Source organism: Magnolia sinica, chromosome 4 (assembly GCF_029962835.1).
Source record: "Magnolia sinica isolate HGM2019 chromosome 4, MsV1, whole genome shotgun sequence".
NCBI lineage: Eukaryota > Viridiplantae > Streptophyta > Magnoliopsida > Magnoliales > Magnoliaceae > Magnolia > Magnolia sinica.
In genome coordinates, this window is record NC_080576.1 from 45,791,540 (window position 1) to 45,806,771 (window position 15,232).

A 15,232-nucleotide genomic window follows, 5' to 3' on the forward strand; every position below is an offset into this window, starting at 1 on the left:
TTATTTCCTTTCTTTGCTTCTGTATTTTCACTCTTCCTCTTTTTTCTCTTTTCTATTTTTTACCCTTTATTCGATGCACTTTTTTATGGGCGAAAGGGGTGATTTTCAGGATGACCAGCTTTGGTTAGTTGACTTTAGCTTTACTAATGTAAATGTAGATGAGATTAGATAGACTTACCCGTAAAAGATTTTCACATTATCGGTGTTGATTGTCTTTGGAAGATCTTCTCCCTTCTTGTTGATGAGTCGGATGGCACCTCCTGGAAGTACTTCTCTGATGATTAGTCATCCATCCTATAAGGGTTTGACTGCAATAGTAGAATGTGCTTTATGACCATGTCGCCCACGTTGAAACTTCTCTTTTGGACTATCTTGTTGTAGGCCCAAGTGATCCTTCTCTGATATCATTGGGAATGACTTAACACACGCATGCGCTTTTCATATGTAAGGTGCAACTTATCGTATCTAGCGTTGAGCCATTCCCCTTCCTCGGCTTCACTCTCAAGTAGCACTCGAGAGACGGTATTTCTATTTCCATTGGTAGAATTGCTTTTATTTTATATATAAGGTCGAAAGGAGTTGTGCATGTAGCGGACTGTACAGACATCCAATAGGACCAGAGTGCATATGGGAGCATCTCAGATGAGACCAATCTTTGTATGTCTTGACTATCTTCTCAAGTATTTTGATAGGCGTCTTGTTGGTGACTTCCACTCCTCCGTTCATATAGGAGCAGTAGGAAGTGTTGAATCTTAAACTTTCTAAGGAAGGCGTCCATCTTTTGGTCGATGAAAGGCAAACCATTATCAGTAATAATGGTGTGTGGAATCCTGTACCGGCTAATGATATTGATCTTTACACATTTGATTACTTGAGACACTGTTATGGTGGTGTAGGATGTTGCTTCTACCCACTTGGTGAAGTAGTTGACTGCCACAAGTATATATTTGTGATCGTTTGAATCTTTTGGGTTTACCTTTTTGATGATGTTGATACCCCATAAGAGAAAGGCCATGGTATAGTCAGGTTGTATAGCTTTGAGGCTGGGGCAAGTATTTGATTTGCATACTCTTGACACTCGAAATACCTCTTGATGTGCTAGTAGCAATTTGTCTCCATAGTCATCTAGTAGTAACTGAGTCGTAGAATGTTCTTTCCCATCATGTGTCTGTTCATGTGCAGGCTACACACTCTGTCGTGGATTTCTTCCATAATCTTTGCAACTTTAGATTCATCGAATCATTGGAGGAGAACTTGATTACAGGATTGCTTCTAGAGAATTTCATTAGTGATCGTGAATTGTCCCGCCAAATGTGGATGGTTCGGCGGGTCAGTTGATGTAACTTCTTTTAAGTGTTCGTTGTTGTTTCGACGTTCCTTTTCCTAGCACGGGTGACAAGTGCGTGGATGTGCCGGAATTTGGATTGCGATTCCAACTTAAACTGAATAATAATGACCCCGAGTGCCAAAGTATGTAGACACTGGGTATGACCGAGGTCTGAGGAGATCGGTCGTCTATTTGGCCACACGCTCAAAGCGTAAAAATAGATCAGGTGGTAGTTAGATGGTAGGGTTCGTCCTATGATGATGGGTTCCTCTTTGCCTTCTGTCCAAAAGGACTTTCTTAATGCATGAAGAGTGGAATATGAAATGATAATCGAAAGTTCGAATGTTGAAGAGCTATTAACTACTAGATTTACACTACAGATTATGTTAAGGAAAGCAAGTAAATGCAATAAGTAAATGATTACTCTAAGGTAAAAGAATTACTTGATAAGAGCCGCGATTACACTACAGAATATAAATTCGAAAGGATAATTGAAAGATAATTGAAGATTGGTTTGTTTGGGTTGGTGTGAGACATTTTTTCCTGTTAACATCTTCCATTTATAAATTTGATTCAAGCATTCTGGATACTTCTCACGATCTGACGGTTATCATAACCATTTTTTGCCACACTCTGCTTCCGGATTTTTCTCATGATCTTCTCTTTCTTGGGTCTTTAACCCCTGTTCAGCATTCGTAGTGACTCAACCGCTGACCAACTAATCGTTTGGTCACTTGAATTCGGTCGCTCATTCTCATTATAATCTTTGACCATTAATCTTATATACGTCTAATCCACACGAAACCAACTGAAACGGGATCCGGTCGAATAGGGTACAAACATTGCCCCCCTCGTTGATGTGTTTTCGAAGAAAAGGACTACGATGTTTAAGTATTGACATTAAATATCCACACGTGTTACCATCATAAAGTATGTCGATATCAAACAGCGAATGCATCTTGTACAAATACGTGTCTTCAAAAATAGTCATTATGCTATGAAAAGGCGTGCTTTTTAATTAATGCTGCCTTTAAATCCCTTATATATATGAAACCCTATTTTTGTTATTCATACGATTCTTATCTCTTTTTTCTTTTTCTCTATTTCTTGCTCTTCTTCAACCATGGCTTCTTCTTTGTCTGCGCCTTCTTTCGACCAAAAAGACATTATGGCCGTAATGAATCTTTTTTCGGACTATTGTTCGACAGATAGTATAAGGCCGTATCATAGTCCAAACCGTTCCGTAGGCTTCCGCGGTCCTCCCGGTCGAATTTCGACAACTCTTGACCTGTATCCGACATTTGCGTGCGATCATAAGCCGAGTCCTGCATATCGGAGTCGACTCGACTTGAAACTTGTACCCCTACAACCGTGTCGTCGTCGTGGTTCCAACACCGCGACTCGCGCATTAATCCGACACCCAGGCCAGGAGTTGTGGGCCCATGTTCACCTCGAGGAAAAACACCGCGCGTTGTGAATTCCGAGAGAATCTTTACAACATGTCCCATCAATCAATCAATCAAGTCAAGTACACACCATACCACAAGTACAAGCAACCCATCCCTTTCCCATTCCCAAAGTCAACTCTCTCTCTCTCCTCCACCCATCCCTTTCTTACAACTCCATCACTCCACCCATCACCCATCACTCCATCCCTTATCATCCCATCACTTCTCTCTCTCCCTCATTTCTCAAAACAATCTCCCAAGCATCAAAATTCCAAACGTCCAAGCTCTCTCCCAAATTCAAGTGTGGCCCACTTTCCCACTCACTCATCTCCCATCTCAACCATTCATTCATCATCTACCTCCATTAAAATTGAAGGTAAGGAGCATAGGAGTCTAAGGAGCTAAAGAAGGAGGCTGATAGGTGGGTGATCCATCTTTGATTTCAATTTTAGGACCCACTTGTGGGACCCACATTAGTGTATGCAATGTAGAGAGGGGCCCATAGTGGCGGGGTCCCTCTATGTCATCGTCTCTCTCTCTCTCTCTCTTTTATATAGATGATGGTGCGTTTGTGTGTGTGGCCCATCACGAAGTATATATTTTATCCATGCCAACCACCTTCGTGGGACCCACCTGACAGATGTGTTGGATCTACACCATCCAGCCCGTTACCGGGCCTGGACGGAAGGAAAAACACAAATATTAGATCGATCTAAACAGGTGGGCCACGTCCATGTGGGACCCACCATGATGCCTATAATGTACCCGTCTGTTCAGTGTCCTTGGACACTGGACATGGCCTTCATAGAAGTGTGATCCAGCAGTGGAGTGTAATGTCCTGCAAAAAAAGAAAGAAAGAAAGAAAGAAAGAAAAATGTCTATAATATAATATATGATAATATTATTATAATATAATATATATCATTATATATATGTTGGTGGGCCCTACGTGGGACCCACCTTTATCATGACGTCTTCACCGTCCAGATGGGAATGGGCAGCCCTCTGTCACCGTGTGTGTGTGTGTATATATATATATAATATACTATTATATTATATAATATATAATATATTAATAATATTAAATGGGTGGGCCACTGCTACATGAGACCCACCCTCTGTCAGCTTCTGTACGTGGGAGTAAACCCACGCTGTCCATCTATTTGGTGGGACCCACCGTCGCTGGACGGCCAGGGGTCTCGCGAGGTGTAGGGGTCCACACGTGTGGACCACACATGATGTATGGGTTTAATCCACACCGTTCGTAGGCTGGGACAGTGGGCTCCTTTGATGCATGCATTCTATACCATGTCGTCCATCCATTTGACGTGCACACAGCCCCACCATGATGTATGTGCTGTACCTCTACCGTCCATCCATCTTGACCGTCCATTAATTGGCATGCCACGCTAGGTACGACCCCACCATGATGCATGTGTTGTATCCCTACCATCTAACCATTTGGTGAGCTTGTCTCCAAGCTTGAGAAAAAAAAAATAAGGTAGATCTAATATCAAGTGGACCACACTGCAGAAAACAGTGGGATGAACGTCCACCATTGAAAATCCCTTTTGGGTTACAGGGTCCTGGTCCTGGACCAATGTGATATTTGTTTTTCCTTCTATATCCAGGTCTTTATGACCTTATGAACAGTATGGGTGGGAAATAAATGCTATGGTGGGCCCTCTAAATTTTTAACTGTGGAAATCATTATCAGCACTGTTAGATGTGGTATGGTCCGGTTGATCTTTTGATATGATTCATTTTTTTTATATGATACCCTATATTGATCTCTAAAAGTAGATAAATTATGTTGTAATCGGCCTATTCGACTCGGCCCATTTGAATTAGCCCACTTGATTCGGCCCATTTGATTCGGCCGATGTTATATTATATTGGCCCATGAGTGAGGCCCAATGTGATGCATATATGCCCCATAAGCAAGGCCCATGATGATGTATATTAGGCCCTTGTATGAGGCCGTGGGCCCATTATATGATTGGCCCTGTGAGCGTCATTCCTTGGGAGTAATGTTGGTTAAAGGTCCACATTGATGGGAAATGATAGTTGGACACCCACATTGTGACCTTCCCTTAGGCCTTATTAGGCCCATTCTCATCATTCTCTAGTGGGTTAACCCAAATGCTTGGGCCCCATTGATTTTAATCAATCCATCATCAGTCGTCCATCTATGGACCCCGTCTTGCGTCGAGGTTGATTATCGATGCCGATTATCGGCACTGATTTCTATTACTAGCTATCGTTGCCGATTATGAGTTTATGACAACATAACATTATGATATATGCCTATACGCATCATCTGTATGTTTGTTATGAGGTGTGATTGGCCATTGTACATGCCCTTGTGTAGGTGGTTTATGGGACCCTCTGATAAGTAGAGTTACCCCACATGAGCACACGATATGCGCAGGATTGATGCATGATTGGACTACGTGACTCATGCACTTTGCATTTGTGTGATTGTGATTACTGTATGCCCTAGCGATATCAGGGTCATAGCCTCCACAGATACATCGTGGGTAATCGGATTAGATATTGGAAATATCGTTTCTAGCATCGGGGCGCCATAGATGTCCCTGGGTGAAAATTTATAAACCCGATGGTACTAGAGGATGACTCCAACGTCGAGACCGAGTGGAAACATGAGCACCCGAGTGCCAAATACCATGAGGCTGCGTCTCCTACTGTGTCATTGTCGGTTGGAAAGGGTGTGGCCTTACTCGCCAGAGGGTAGGGGGCATTGCTAGGCTGAGTTTGACCAGCTTGTGAATGGGTCTGCTATTGACATGCCAGATAGGTATTAGTAGACTATTGGCAAGGCAGATAGTGAGGTTTCCTGTGCTCACTTAGAATGCGTGCCTGGGAAAGGGGCTGTGCCATTTGGATGTACTAAACCCTTGTGATTATCCAGAGTGAGAACCGTACTGATATTTGATGCTCTAGTGAGGAGTTGCATTGATATGTTGATGAGGATTGACATGCGTGAGTTGCATTTCGCATCGCATGGCCTTGATATGGCTGATAACATTCATGTTTTGCACTACATAGCCTTGATACGGCTAATTGCATTCATGTACTCATCAGCGTGATTTCACATTACTATGTCATTGCATTCTGAGCACGCCCATATTGCGTACATACTTACACCACCCTCTAAGCTTTCTATAAGCTTATGCACGATTAATGCATGCGACGCCAGGACGCAGCCGTATCTTCGCTGTAGTAGGAGTATGTAGACGGGCTTCAGGAGTTTTCGTTATTATCATTATCTTGTATTTTCCTCTATACGCATTGTACATTAAAGTTTTTTATCATGGTGGATTTTGTGATGGTGTTCTTGTGGTTATTATTCATGGGTTATGCTTATGGTTATGCTCATTATGAATCAAAATCATGTTAGAAATCCTCTTTGTAGATTCCCAGGATCGGAACCTAGTGAATGAGTGCCGGGAGCCGACAATGGGGTACTACGGAGGTTGTCGGCGTCAGATTCGGTAATCAAAAATTTTGTAAGGCCGGTTTCCGAGTTTGGGCGTGACAGAAGTTGGTATCAGAGCATAACTTAGGAATAGCTGAGAACAACATCACATATTTGTTATGAGTTTAAGATGATTAGGTTCCGAGTGCGTAACCTTTCGATTTAGTTCCCTAACATGCGTGTATTCGAGAGATTCTCAAGGTTGATTGGTGTCCTTATTCCTTAAGACATGCCGCCTAGGAGAGCGACCTGAGCGACTCCCGCTCCACCACCAAAGGCTCCCGCTTTGCCACCTAAGACTCCCGTTTCACCCCCAGAGATCCCTACTCCCCAGCCTGAGGATATCGTTCCTCCACCTGAGACCGGTGCGGATCTGACCGTACGTGTGAGTGCCTCCAAGTTACAGCAGATGTTGTAGGCTGTGACGACTGCACTTCAGGGACAGGGCAGACACCCAGTTGTTTCGCCAGCACAAGCAGAGCAGGAGCACGCGAGCTCCCTTCTTCGAGAGTTCCGACAGCTCGATCCCCCGCGTTTCCAAGGCGAGCCAGATCCGATTGCAGCCGAGAGATGACGCTCTAATGTGGAGAAGATTTTTGATACTATGGCGTGTACGACCCAACAGCGGGTCCGGTTGGAAGTATTTCTTCTCCAAGGTGAGGCCGAGCACTGGTGGATCTCCGTTACTCATGTTGCAGGACCAGATTTCATCTGGACATGGGAGGATTTCATTGACAGATTCGAGCAGCAGTACTTCCCCGACCACATTCGTTGGCAGTGAGTGTTAGAGTTCGAGACCTTGGTGCAGGGAGACATGTCTGTGGCATAGTACGTGGCTTATTTCGTGGCGCTATCGAGGTTCGCGCCATATTTGGTTGATGATGACGGGCGGAAGGCCCGCCGTTTCGAGAATGGCTTGCATTACGGTCTTTCAGGCCGTGTTATTGGGCATGAGCTCCCGACTTTTCAAACGATAGTGTAGAGGGCTCAGATTTATGAGACTGAGTGGGCCAACACACAGAGCGATCGAGATCAGAGGAGAGGTCGAAAGAGGTAGGCCCCATCCAGTAGCTCCCAGCAGCATCGACGGCCATAGAGGTACAAGATCCACCCATCTACCAGAGCACCAGCAGTACCAGCGTCACCTCCAGCGTCACCCAACAGCCGTTTACAGGGACTTATTTTGGATGTGGTGGGACAGGGCACTGCGTGTATGAGTGCCCCCGCCCTCATCTGCAACAGTCGAGAGGGCCACAACAACCTCCAACACAGCAGTGACCACAGCAGCAACAACCCCGTCACCAGCGACCACAGCCACCGAGGCCCCAACAGCAACAGAGACGGCAGTACAAGCCACCGCAGAGGCAACATCAATAACAAAGACCTCAGAGGGGACAAGCACCTCGCTAGCTAACTCATGTTAAGTTCTACGCGGCTCAGCAGGATCCGCAGTCCTCTGAATGAGTCATCGAGGGTATACTCTCACTCTCTGCATACATCACCCAAGTATTATTTGATTCCAGTGCATCACATTCGTTTATGTCTGAGGATTGTCATTCGACTGGATTGTCGACAGAGTCTGCTCGCGAGGGGTTGATCGTATCGACGCCCTTGGGGAAGACCATAGTGTTAGGCCATTTCTGTTCATCTTGCCCAATTCTGGTTGGTGATATCTTTTTGCCCGCCGATTTATTTGTGCTGTTGATGTCAGATTTCGACGTCATCCTGTGCATGGATTAGCTTGACGAGTATCACGCCGTGTTGGACTGTTCCGCGAGGACAGTCATGTTCTACATACCAGGCTTACCGTAATTTCAGTTTGTTGCCGAGCCCAGAGGAGAGTCATTGTCTTGTCTCATGTCCTATGCAGTTGAGGAGCCCGTTATCTTGTGTATCGACCAATTGCCGGTGATCTGCGATTTTCCTAATGTGTTTCAGGAGATTCCGGGATTGCCACCGCACCGGCACATTGAGTTCCAGATCGATCTTCTGCCCGGTACTGCGCCTATCTCGAAGGCCCCGTATCGCATGACACCGATGGAGTTGAGGGAGCTGCAGCGTCAGTTAGACGAGTTGCATGAGTTGGGATTCATTCGTCCGAGCAGTTTACCTTGGGGAGCACCGGTACTCTTCGTCAGGAAGAAGGATGGCTCGTTGAGGCTCTGAGTGGATTATCGCGAGCTCAACTGGGTCACGATTAAGAACAAGTACTTGCTTCCGAGGATAAACGACTTATTTGATCAACTGCAGGGTGCACAGTTCTTTTCAAAGATTGACCTACGTTCCTATTATCATCAGATTCAGGTCCGAGAGGAAGACATCCCGAAGACGGCTTTCAGGACGCGTTATGGTCATTTTGAGTTCCAGGTTATGTCTTTTGGATTGACCAATGTCCCCGCAGTATTCATGCAGTTGACGAACGAGGTCTTCCATCCATATCTCGATCAGTTTGTTGTGGTATTCATCGACGACATTTTGATCAATTCGAGGACCTGTGAGGAGCATGTGCAGCATTTGGAGATTGCATTACAGACCCTCCATGCCCACCAGCTGTATGCGAAGCTGGAGAAGTGTGAGTTCTAGCAGGAGGAGGTGAAGTTCCTCGGTCACGTGGTGACGGGGGAGGGTGTCGCAGTGGACCTCTCGAAGGTTAAGGCAGTGCTTAAGTGGGACCAGCCCATGACTGCATCTGAGATCTATAGTTTTCTTGGTTTAGCGGGCTACTACCGGCTTTTCATTGAGGGCTTCTCCCGTATCGTAACCCCGTTGACTAGGTTGACTTGGAAGGGCACAGAATTTGTTTGGAGCGACACTAGTGAGCGAGCATTTATGGAGCTGAAAGACCATCTCATGTTCGCTCCTGTCCTCACTCTTTCCTATGGGAGTGATGGATTTATTGTATTTACCAATGCTTCACGTATTGGCTTGTGTGTTGTCTTGATACAGCACGAGAGACCAGTGGCTTATGCGTCTCGCCAACTCAAGGTCCATGAGCTGAACTACCCCACACATGATTTGGAGATGACAACAGTCGTCTTAGCACTAAAGGTGTGGAGACACTATCTCTATGGGGTTAGGTTCGAGCTCTTCTCCGACCACAAGAGCTTGAAGTACCTATTCTCTCAGTTTAAGTTGAACATGAGACAGAGGTGTTGAATGGAGCTCCTAGAGGACTATGGTTTTGATCTCCAGTACCACCCATGCAAGGTGAATGTGGTGACTGATGCCCTCAGCCATCAGCCACGAGGCCTGCTGGCACACATGATGATTCTGGAGTGGAGGATGCTTGAGGATATGGCAGATTATGACTTCGATTTTGGTCTGTAGTCTTCTATCGTTCAGCTATCGAGCATGTCGATTCAACCCTCTCTTGTCGCAAGGGTGATCGAGGCTCAACAGACAGACGAGTCATTACAGGATTACTAAGCAGAGGGAACATCTGAGGGTCAGACAAATTGGCAGATTGGTTCTGATGGTGGACTTCCCTTCAGAGGCCTACTGTGTGTCCCGGATATTCTTGAGTTGCGCAGAGATCTTATGACCAATGCACATCAATTGCGGTTTTCTATCCATCCTGGCTCGACGAAGATGTATCATGATATAAGAAGATAGTAATTTTGGGCGGGAATGAAGCGTCAGATCGCTAGTTTTGTGGTCGAGTGTGACACATGACAGTATGTCAAGACCGATCATTAGAGACCCCCTAGTCCATTGTAGTCATTGAGCGTCCCGATGTGGAAATAGGAGCACGTATCGATAGATTTCATTATGGGCTTGCCGAGGACTCAGCGTGGTCATGATGCCTCTGGGTTGTCATGGACCGTCTGATAAAGTCGGTACATTTTCTTGCGATTCGTGAGACTTGGCATGTGGATCGGCTCGCCAAGCTGTTTGTTGATAAGATCGTGAGACTGTACGGTGTTCCTGTCTTGATCGTCTCAGACCGAGACCCAAAGTTCACGTCTCAGTTTTGAGGAAGCTTTCAGAGAGTGATGGGCACTGATTTGCAGATCAGCACTGCGTATCATCCGCAGACCGATGGCCAGACCGAGAGGGTCAACCAGATCCTTGAGGATATGCTTCGGACCTACGCAATTCACTTCGAGGGTAGATGGGATGAGCATCTATGATTGGCTAAGTTTGCATACAATAACAGCTATTAGGTAACCATTAGCATGACTCCTTTTAATGCATTGTATGGAAGACCATGCAGATCTCTAAGTTGTTGGACTGAGGTCAGAGAGCGGTGTCTCCTAAGTCCCAAGCTTGTGCAATAGACGTCAAAGGCTAACGATATCATCAGGCAAAAGATACGCACAGCTCAGAGCCAGCAAAAGAGTTTTGCTAACCGTTAGCGTCATCCCTTGGAGTTTGCAGTAGGGGATAGAGTGTATCTCAAGGTCTCACCCATAAAGGATATGGTTCAATTTGGAGCGAAGGGCAAGCTTGTCTTGAGATTTATAGGACCTTTCGAGATTACTGGGCGCATTAGCGCCATGGCCTATCGGCTTGCCTTGCCATCTTAGTTGTCTGGTGTCAACAACATTTTTCATGTCTCTATGCTGAGGAAGTGTGGGTCAGACATCGTTCCTATTATTGATTGGCAACCGTTGGAGGTTCGTGAGGACGCTTCTTACATTAAGCAGTCAGTTCGTATCCTCGATCGGAAGGATTAGGTCCTCCGGACCAAGGTCATTCCCTCGGTGAAGGTTCAGTGGGGTCACCATTCTGTTGATGAGGTATCTTGGGAGCGCGAGGCTAAGATTCGAGAGCGCTATCCCCATCTCTTTGATGATTGATTATATGTTGTATCTTGTATGCTGTCTCCGATTTTACATGGTGATACTTTGTTTCCTCTTCTATTATGAGTTATGTCTAGTTAAGATGATTATGTAAATTTCGAAGATAAAATTTTTACTTGGAGAGGAGAGTTGTAAGGCCCGTATCATAGTCCGTACAGTTCCGTAAGTTTCTGCGGTCATCCCGGTCGAATTTCGGCAACCCTCAACCTGTATCCGATGTTTGCACGTGATCCTAAGCTGAGTCCTGCATATCGGAGTCGACTCGACTTGAAACTTGTACCCCTGCGACCACGCCATCGCTATGGTTCCAACGCCGCGACTCCCGCACCGATCCAATACCCAGGCCAGGAGATGTGGGCCCTCGTTCACCTCGAGGAAAAACGCCGCGTGTTGCGAATTCTGAGAGAATCTCTACAACATGTCCCATCAATCAATCAAATCAAGTACACACCATACCACAAGTACAACCAACCCATCCCTTTCCCATTCCCAAAGTCAACTCTCTCTCTCTCTACCTCCCTTTCTTACAGCTCCATCACTCCATCCCTTATCATCCCATCACTTCTCTCTCCCTCATTTCTCAAAACAATCTCCTAAGCAACAAAATTCCAAACGTCCAAGCTCTCACCCAAATTCAAGTGTGGCCCACTTTCCCACTCACTCATCTCTTATCTTAACCATTTATTCATCATCTACCTCTATTAAAATTGAAGGCAATGAGCATAGGAGTCCAAGGAGCTAAAGAAGGAGGCCGATAGGTGGGTGATCCACCGTTGATTTCAATTTTAGGACCCACTTGTTGTGGGACCCACATTGGTGTATGCAATGTAGAGAGGGCCCATAGTGGCGGGGTCCCTCTATCTCATTATTTCTCTCTCTCTCTCTCTCTTGTATAGATGATGGTGCATTGTGTGTGTGGCCCACCATGAAGTATATATTTTATCCATGCCAACCACCTTCGTGGGACCCACCTGATGGATGTGTTGGATCTACACTGTCCAGCCCGTTACCGGGCCTAGACGGAAGGAAAAACACAAATATTAAATTGATCCAAAAAAGTGGGCCACGTCCATGTGGGACCCACTATGATGCCTGTGATGTACCCATCCGTCCAGCATCCCTGGACGCTGGACATGGCCTCCATAGAAGTGTGATTCGGCAGTGGAGTGTAAAGTCCTGCAAAAAAAAAAAAAAAGAAAAATGTATATAATATAATATAAGATAATATTATTATAATATAATATATATCATTATATATATGTTGGTGGGCCCTACGTGGGACCCACCTTTATCATGACGTCTTCATCGTCCAGATGGGAATGGGCAGCCCTCTGTCATCGTACACATATATATATATATATATATATATATATATATATATATATATATATATAATATATTAATAATATTAAATGGGTGGGCCACTGCTATGTGGGACCCACCCTCTGTCAGCTTCTGTACGTGGGAGTAAACCCACGCTGTCCATCTATTTGGTGGGACCCACCATCGCTGGACGGCCAAGGGTCTCACGAGGTGTAGGGGTCCACACGTGTGGACCACACATGATGTATGGGTTTATTTCACACCGTCCGCAGGTTGGGACGGTGGGCTCCTTTGATGCATGCATTCTATATCATGTCGTTCATCCATTTAACATGCACACAACCCCACCATGATGTATGTTGTCACACCCCAAACTCGAAAACCAGGCTCACAAAATCCCCGATCGCCGAATCCAGTGCCGACAGCTTCCGTAGTACCCCATTCTCGGCTCCTAGCACCCATATGCTAGATTCTGATCCTGGGACCCTACAAGGAGGATTTTTCAATGTACATTTAATTCGTAATAAGCATAACCACAAGTATACCTAAATCAAAAAGGCAACATCATCATCACATATCTACTAATATGTACATTTCAATACAATGCTGAAAGGGAAATACATATGTATCAAAATCAAGCTCCAGAAGTCCGCTGCACGCTCCAAGTTTAACGCTGCCGCGACCTAACTCCACCTGCACGCATCTATCATGCATAAGCTTATAGAAAGCTTAGAAGGTGGTGAAAGTGTGTGTAAGGTAAGTGTCAAGTATACAATAAAGCCCATAAATCATACATCATCAGAATAAGCGAAAATATTATCAAGATCATGAATTATATGATATCAGAGTAAGCAAAAATATACTGGTAAATCCATGAGTCATATAATATCAGAGTACGCAATGCATATCATAATGAGCCAAATATCATATACTGCGGATGCAATGTAATATGCAGATCCTGCCAGGTTCGTCTAAGCCATATAAGTGCAATAACGTAGCAATCCAAAATGTCATATGCTGCGGATAAAATGCAATATGCAATGCGAATGAAATGACCAAGCTGGAGTGAAGTCGGGATAATAGTATGTAGTATCGTTGGATGTACTAGTCTATCACAAGAGAATTCTATCCAAACCAGTCCCATACCTAAATTTGGATAGTCAAACACAATATGGTAAACTCCTGATCTCAGGTTAGTCGCGCACCCCAATCAAAATCCTAGCCATTACGAAGGTACACGTATCAAATAGTTGCACACCACCAGCCCGAGTGGATAATGAATAGATAAATGAATAAGTATGCAACTCCTACTCAATAAGTCCACGTATCAGTACTGTACATATCTAGGATCATCACCAGGGTCTAGTACACTCCACACTGACTGCCGCCTCCCTAGCCACACAGCCCAGCGAGTGGAAGAGACCACACTATCCGCCTGACCAGTAGTCTGCCAATACCTACCCGGCTCGTTGATAGCAGACTCATTTGCGAGCTGGTCAAACTCAACCTATATTTTGTGGAATTGTGAGGATTGATTATTACACCCTGATAAAAGCTAATTGAGGGCTAATCATTTCTAGATTTTGAGAAGATGAAAATGAGGGTTTTTTTTTTTACTTTTTCTTAGTGATTCGTTGTCACTTTATGCCGTAGTTTTTTTCCTGTAAGGGTTTTTGCATATAAAATTTATGTGTGCTTGTGATTACTTTGTTTACGTTTGCTTTATCTTTTGTAATCTAAATTCGGGATTTACTTCTACGGATTCCCAACAGACACAATGCACACTAATGATACCCCAAAACAATCAAATAATCGGCTACAATACTAAAATCACATCAATTAAATGATCTAAATCATCTAAATGTTAGACAGCTAAATGAACGATTAAAAACATCAATGAGTCACTTATTTGTGATCCTTGCATTAATGGCCCGCCCAAGGCTCAAAATTTTCTCTTTTTTGGTCAACGTATATATTTTTATGAGATTATTACAATCATTCCATCAAATATCATATTATATAATAATTTGAAATATAAAAGCTATTATAGTTAATCAAATCTAAGTCTTGTGAATATGTTAAAAAATTCAAATGCCCTCCAAATACTAGATCCTAAATGGAAGATTTGGATTCCAGTGCATTTCAACCAAACACAAATGAGAATTCGAAATCAAGTTGATTCCAATATAATTATGCTTTGATTGCAATGCATTTCAAATCCAAGCTCTCGAACAAGCCGTTACATTACACATTAGCAAAACAAACAGATTAGGGTAATAAATGACCAGTGGTATCTCAATCATGTAACACCGAATCTGAGTTATTCTCCATATGAAGTATTCAGCAGTTACAGTTTAAGCGTTAGTGTAACCGGGAACAGTGGGTATGCGAGGTCGATTGCTAGTGTCTGGTGCATGGGTGTTGACCACAGTGTTTCCCATGATATATAGTTGGTGGAAGTCTACCACAGAACGGGTATGCGAGTTCGATTACTAGTGTCTGGTGCATGGGTGTCGACCATGGTGCTTCCCGAGATATACAGTTATGATATGGCATGATAATATGATGATGATGATATGATTACGGATGTATGTAATACAGTTATGGTTGTGGTATAGAAGAAATAAAAATATGACTTGGTGATGCTGGTAGTATTGACTCGGAGTATTACTATGATGCATATACATTGCATTGGCATTGGCATCATACCTTACGTGCTACAGGCCTTTCACCATACATGATTTCCTTGTGGCATATTTGTCTTGCTTGCATGTAGGACACACTGCACACATGTGTGTACTCACCAGGCTTTTTACCTAAGCTTCCTATTTCC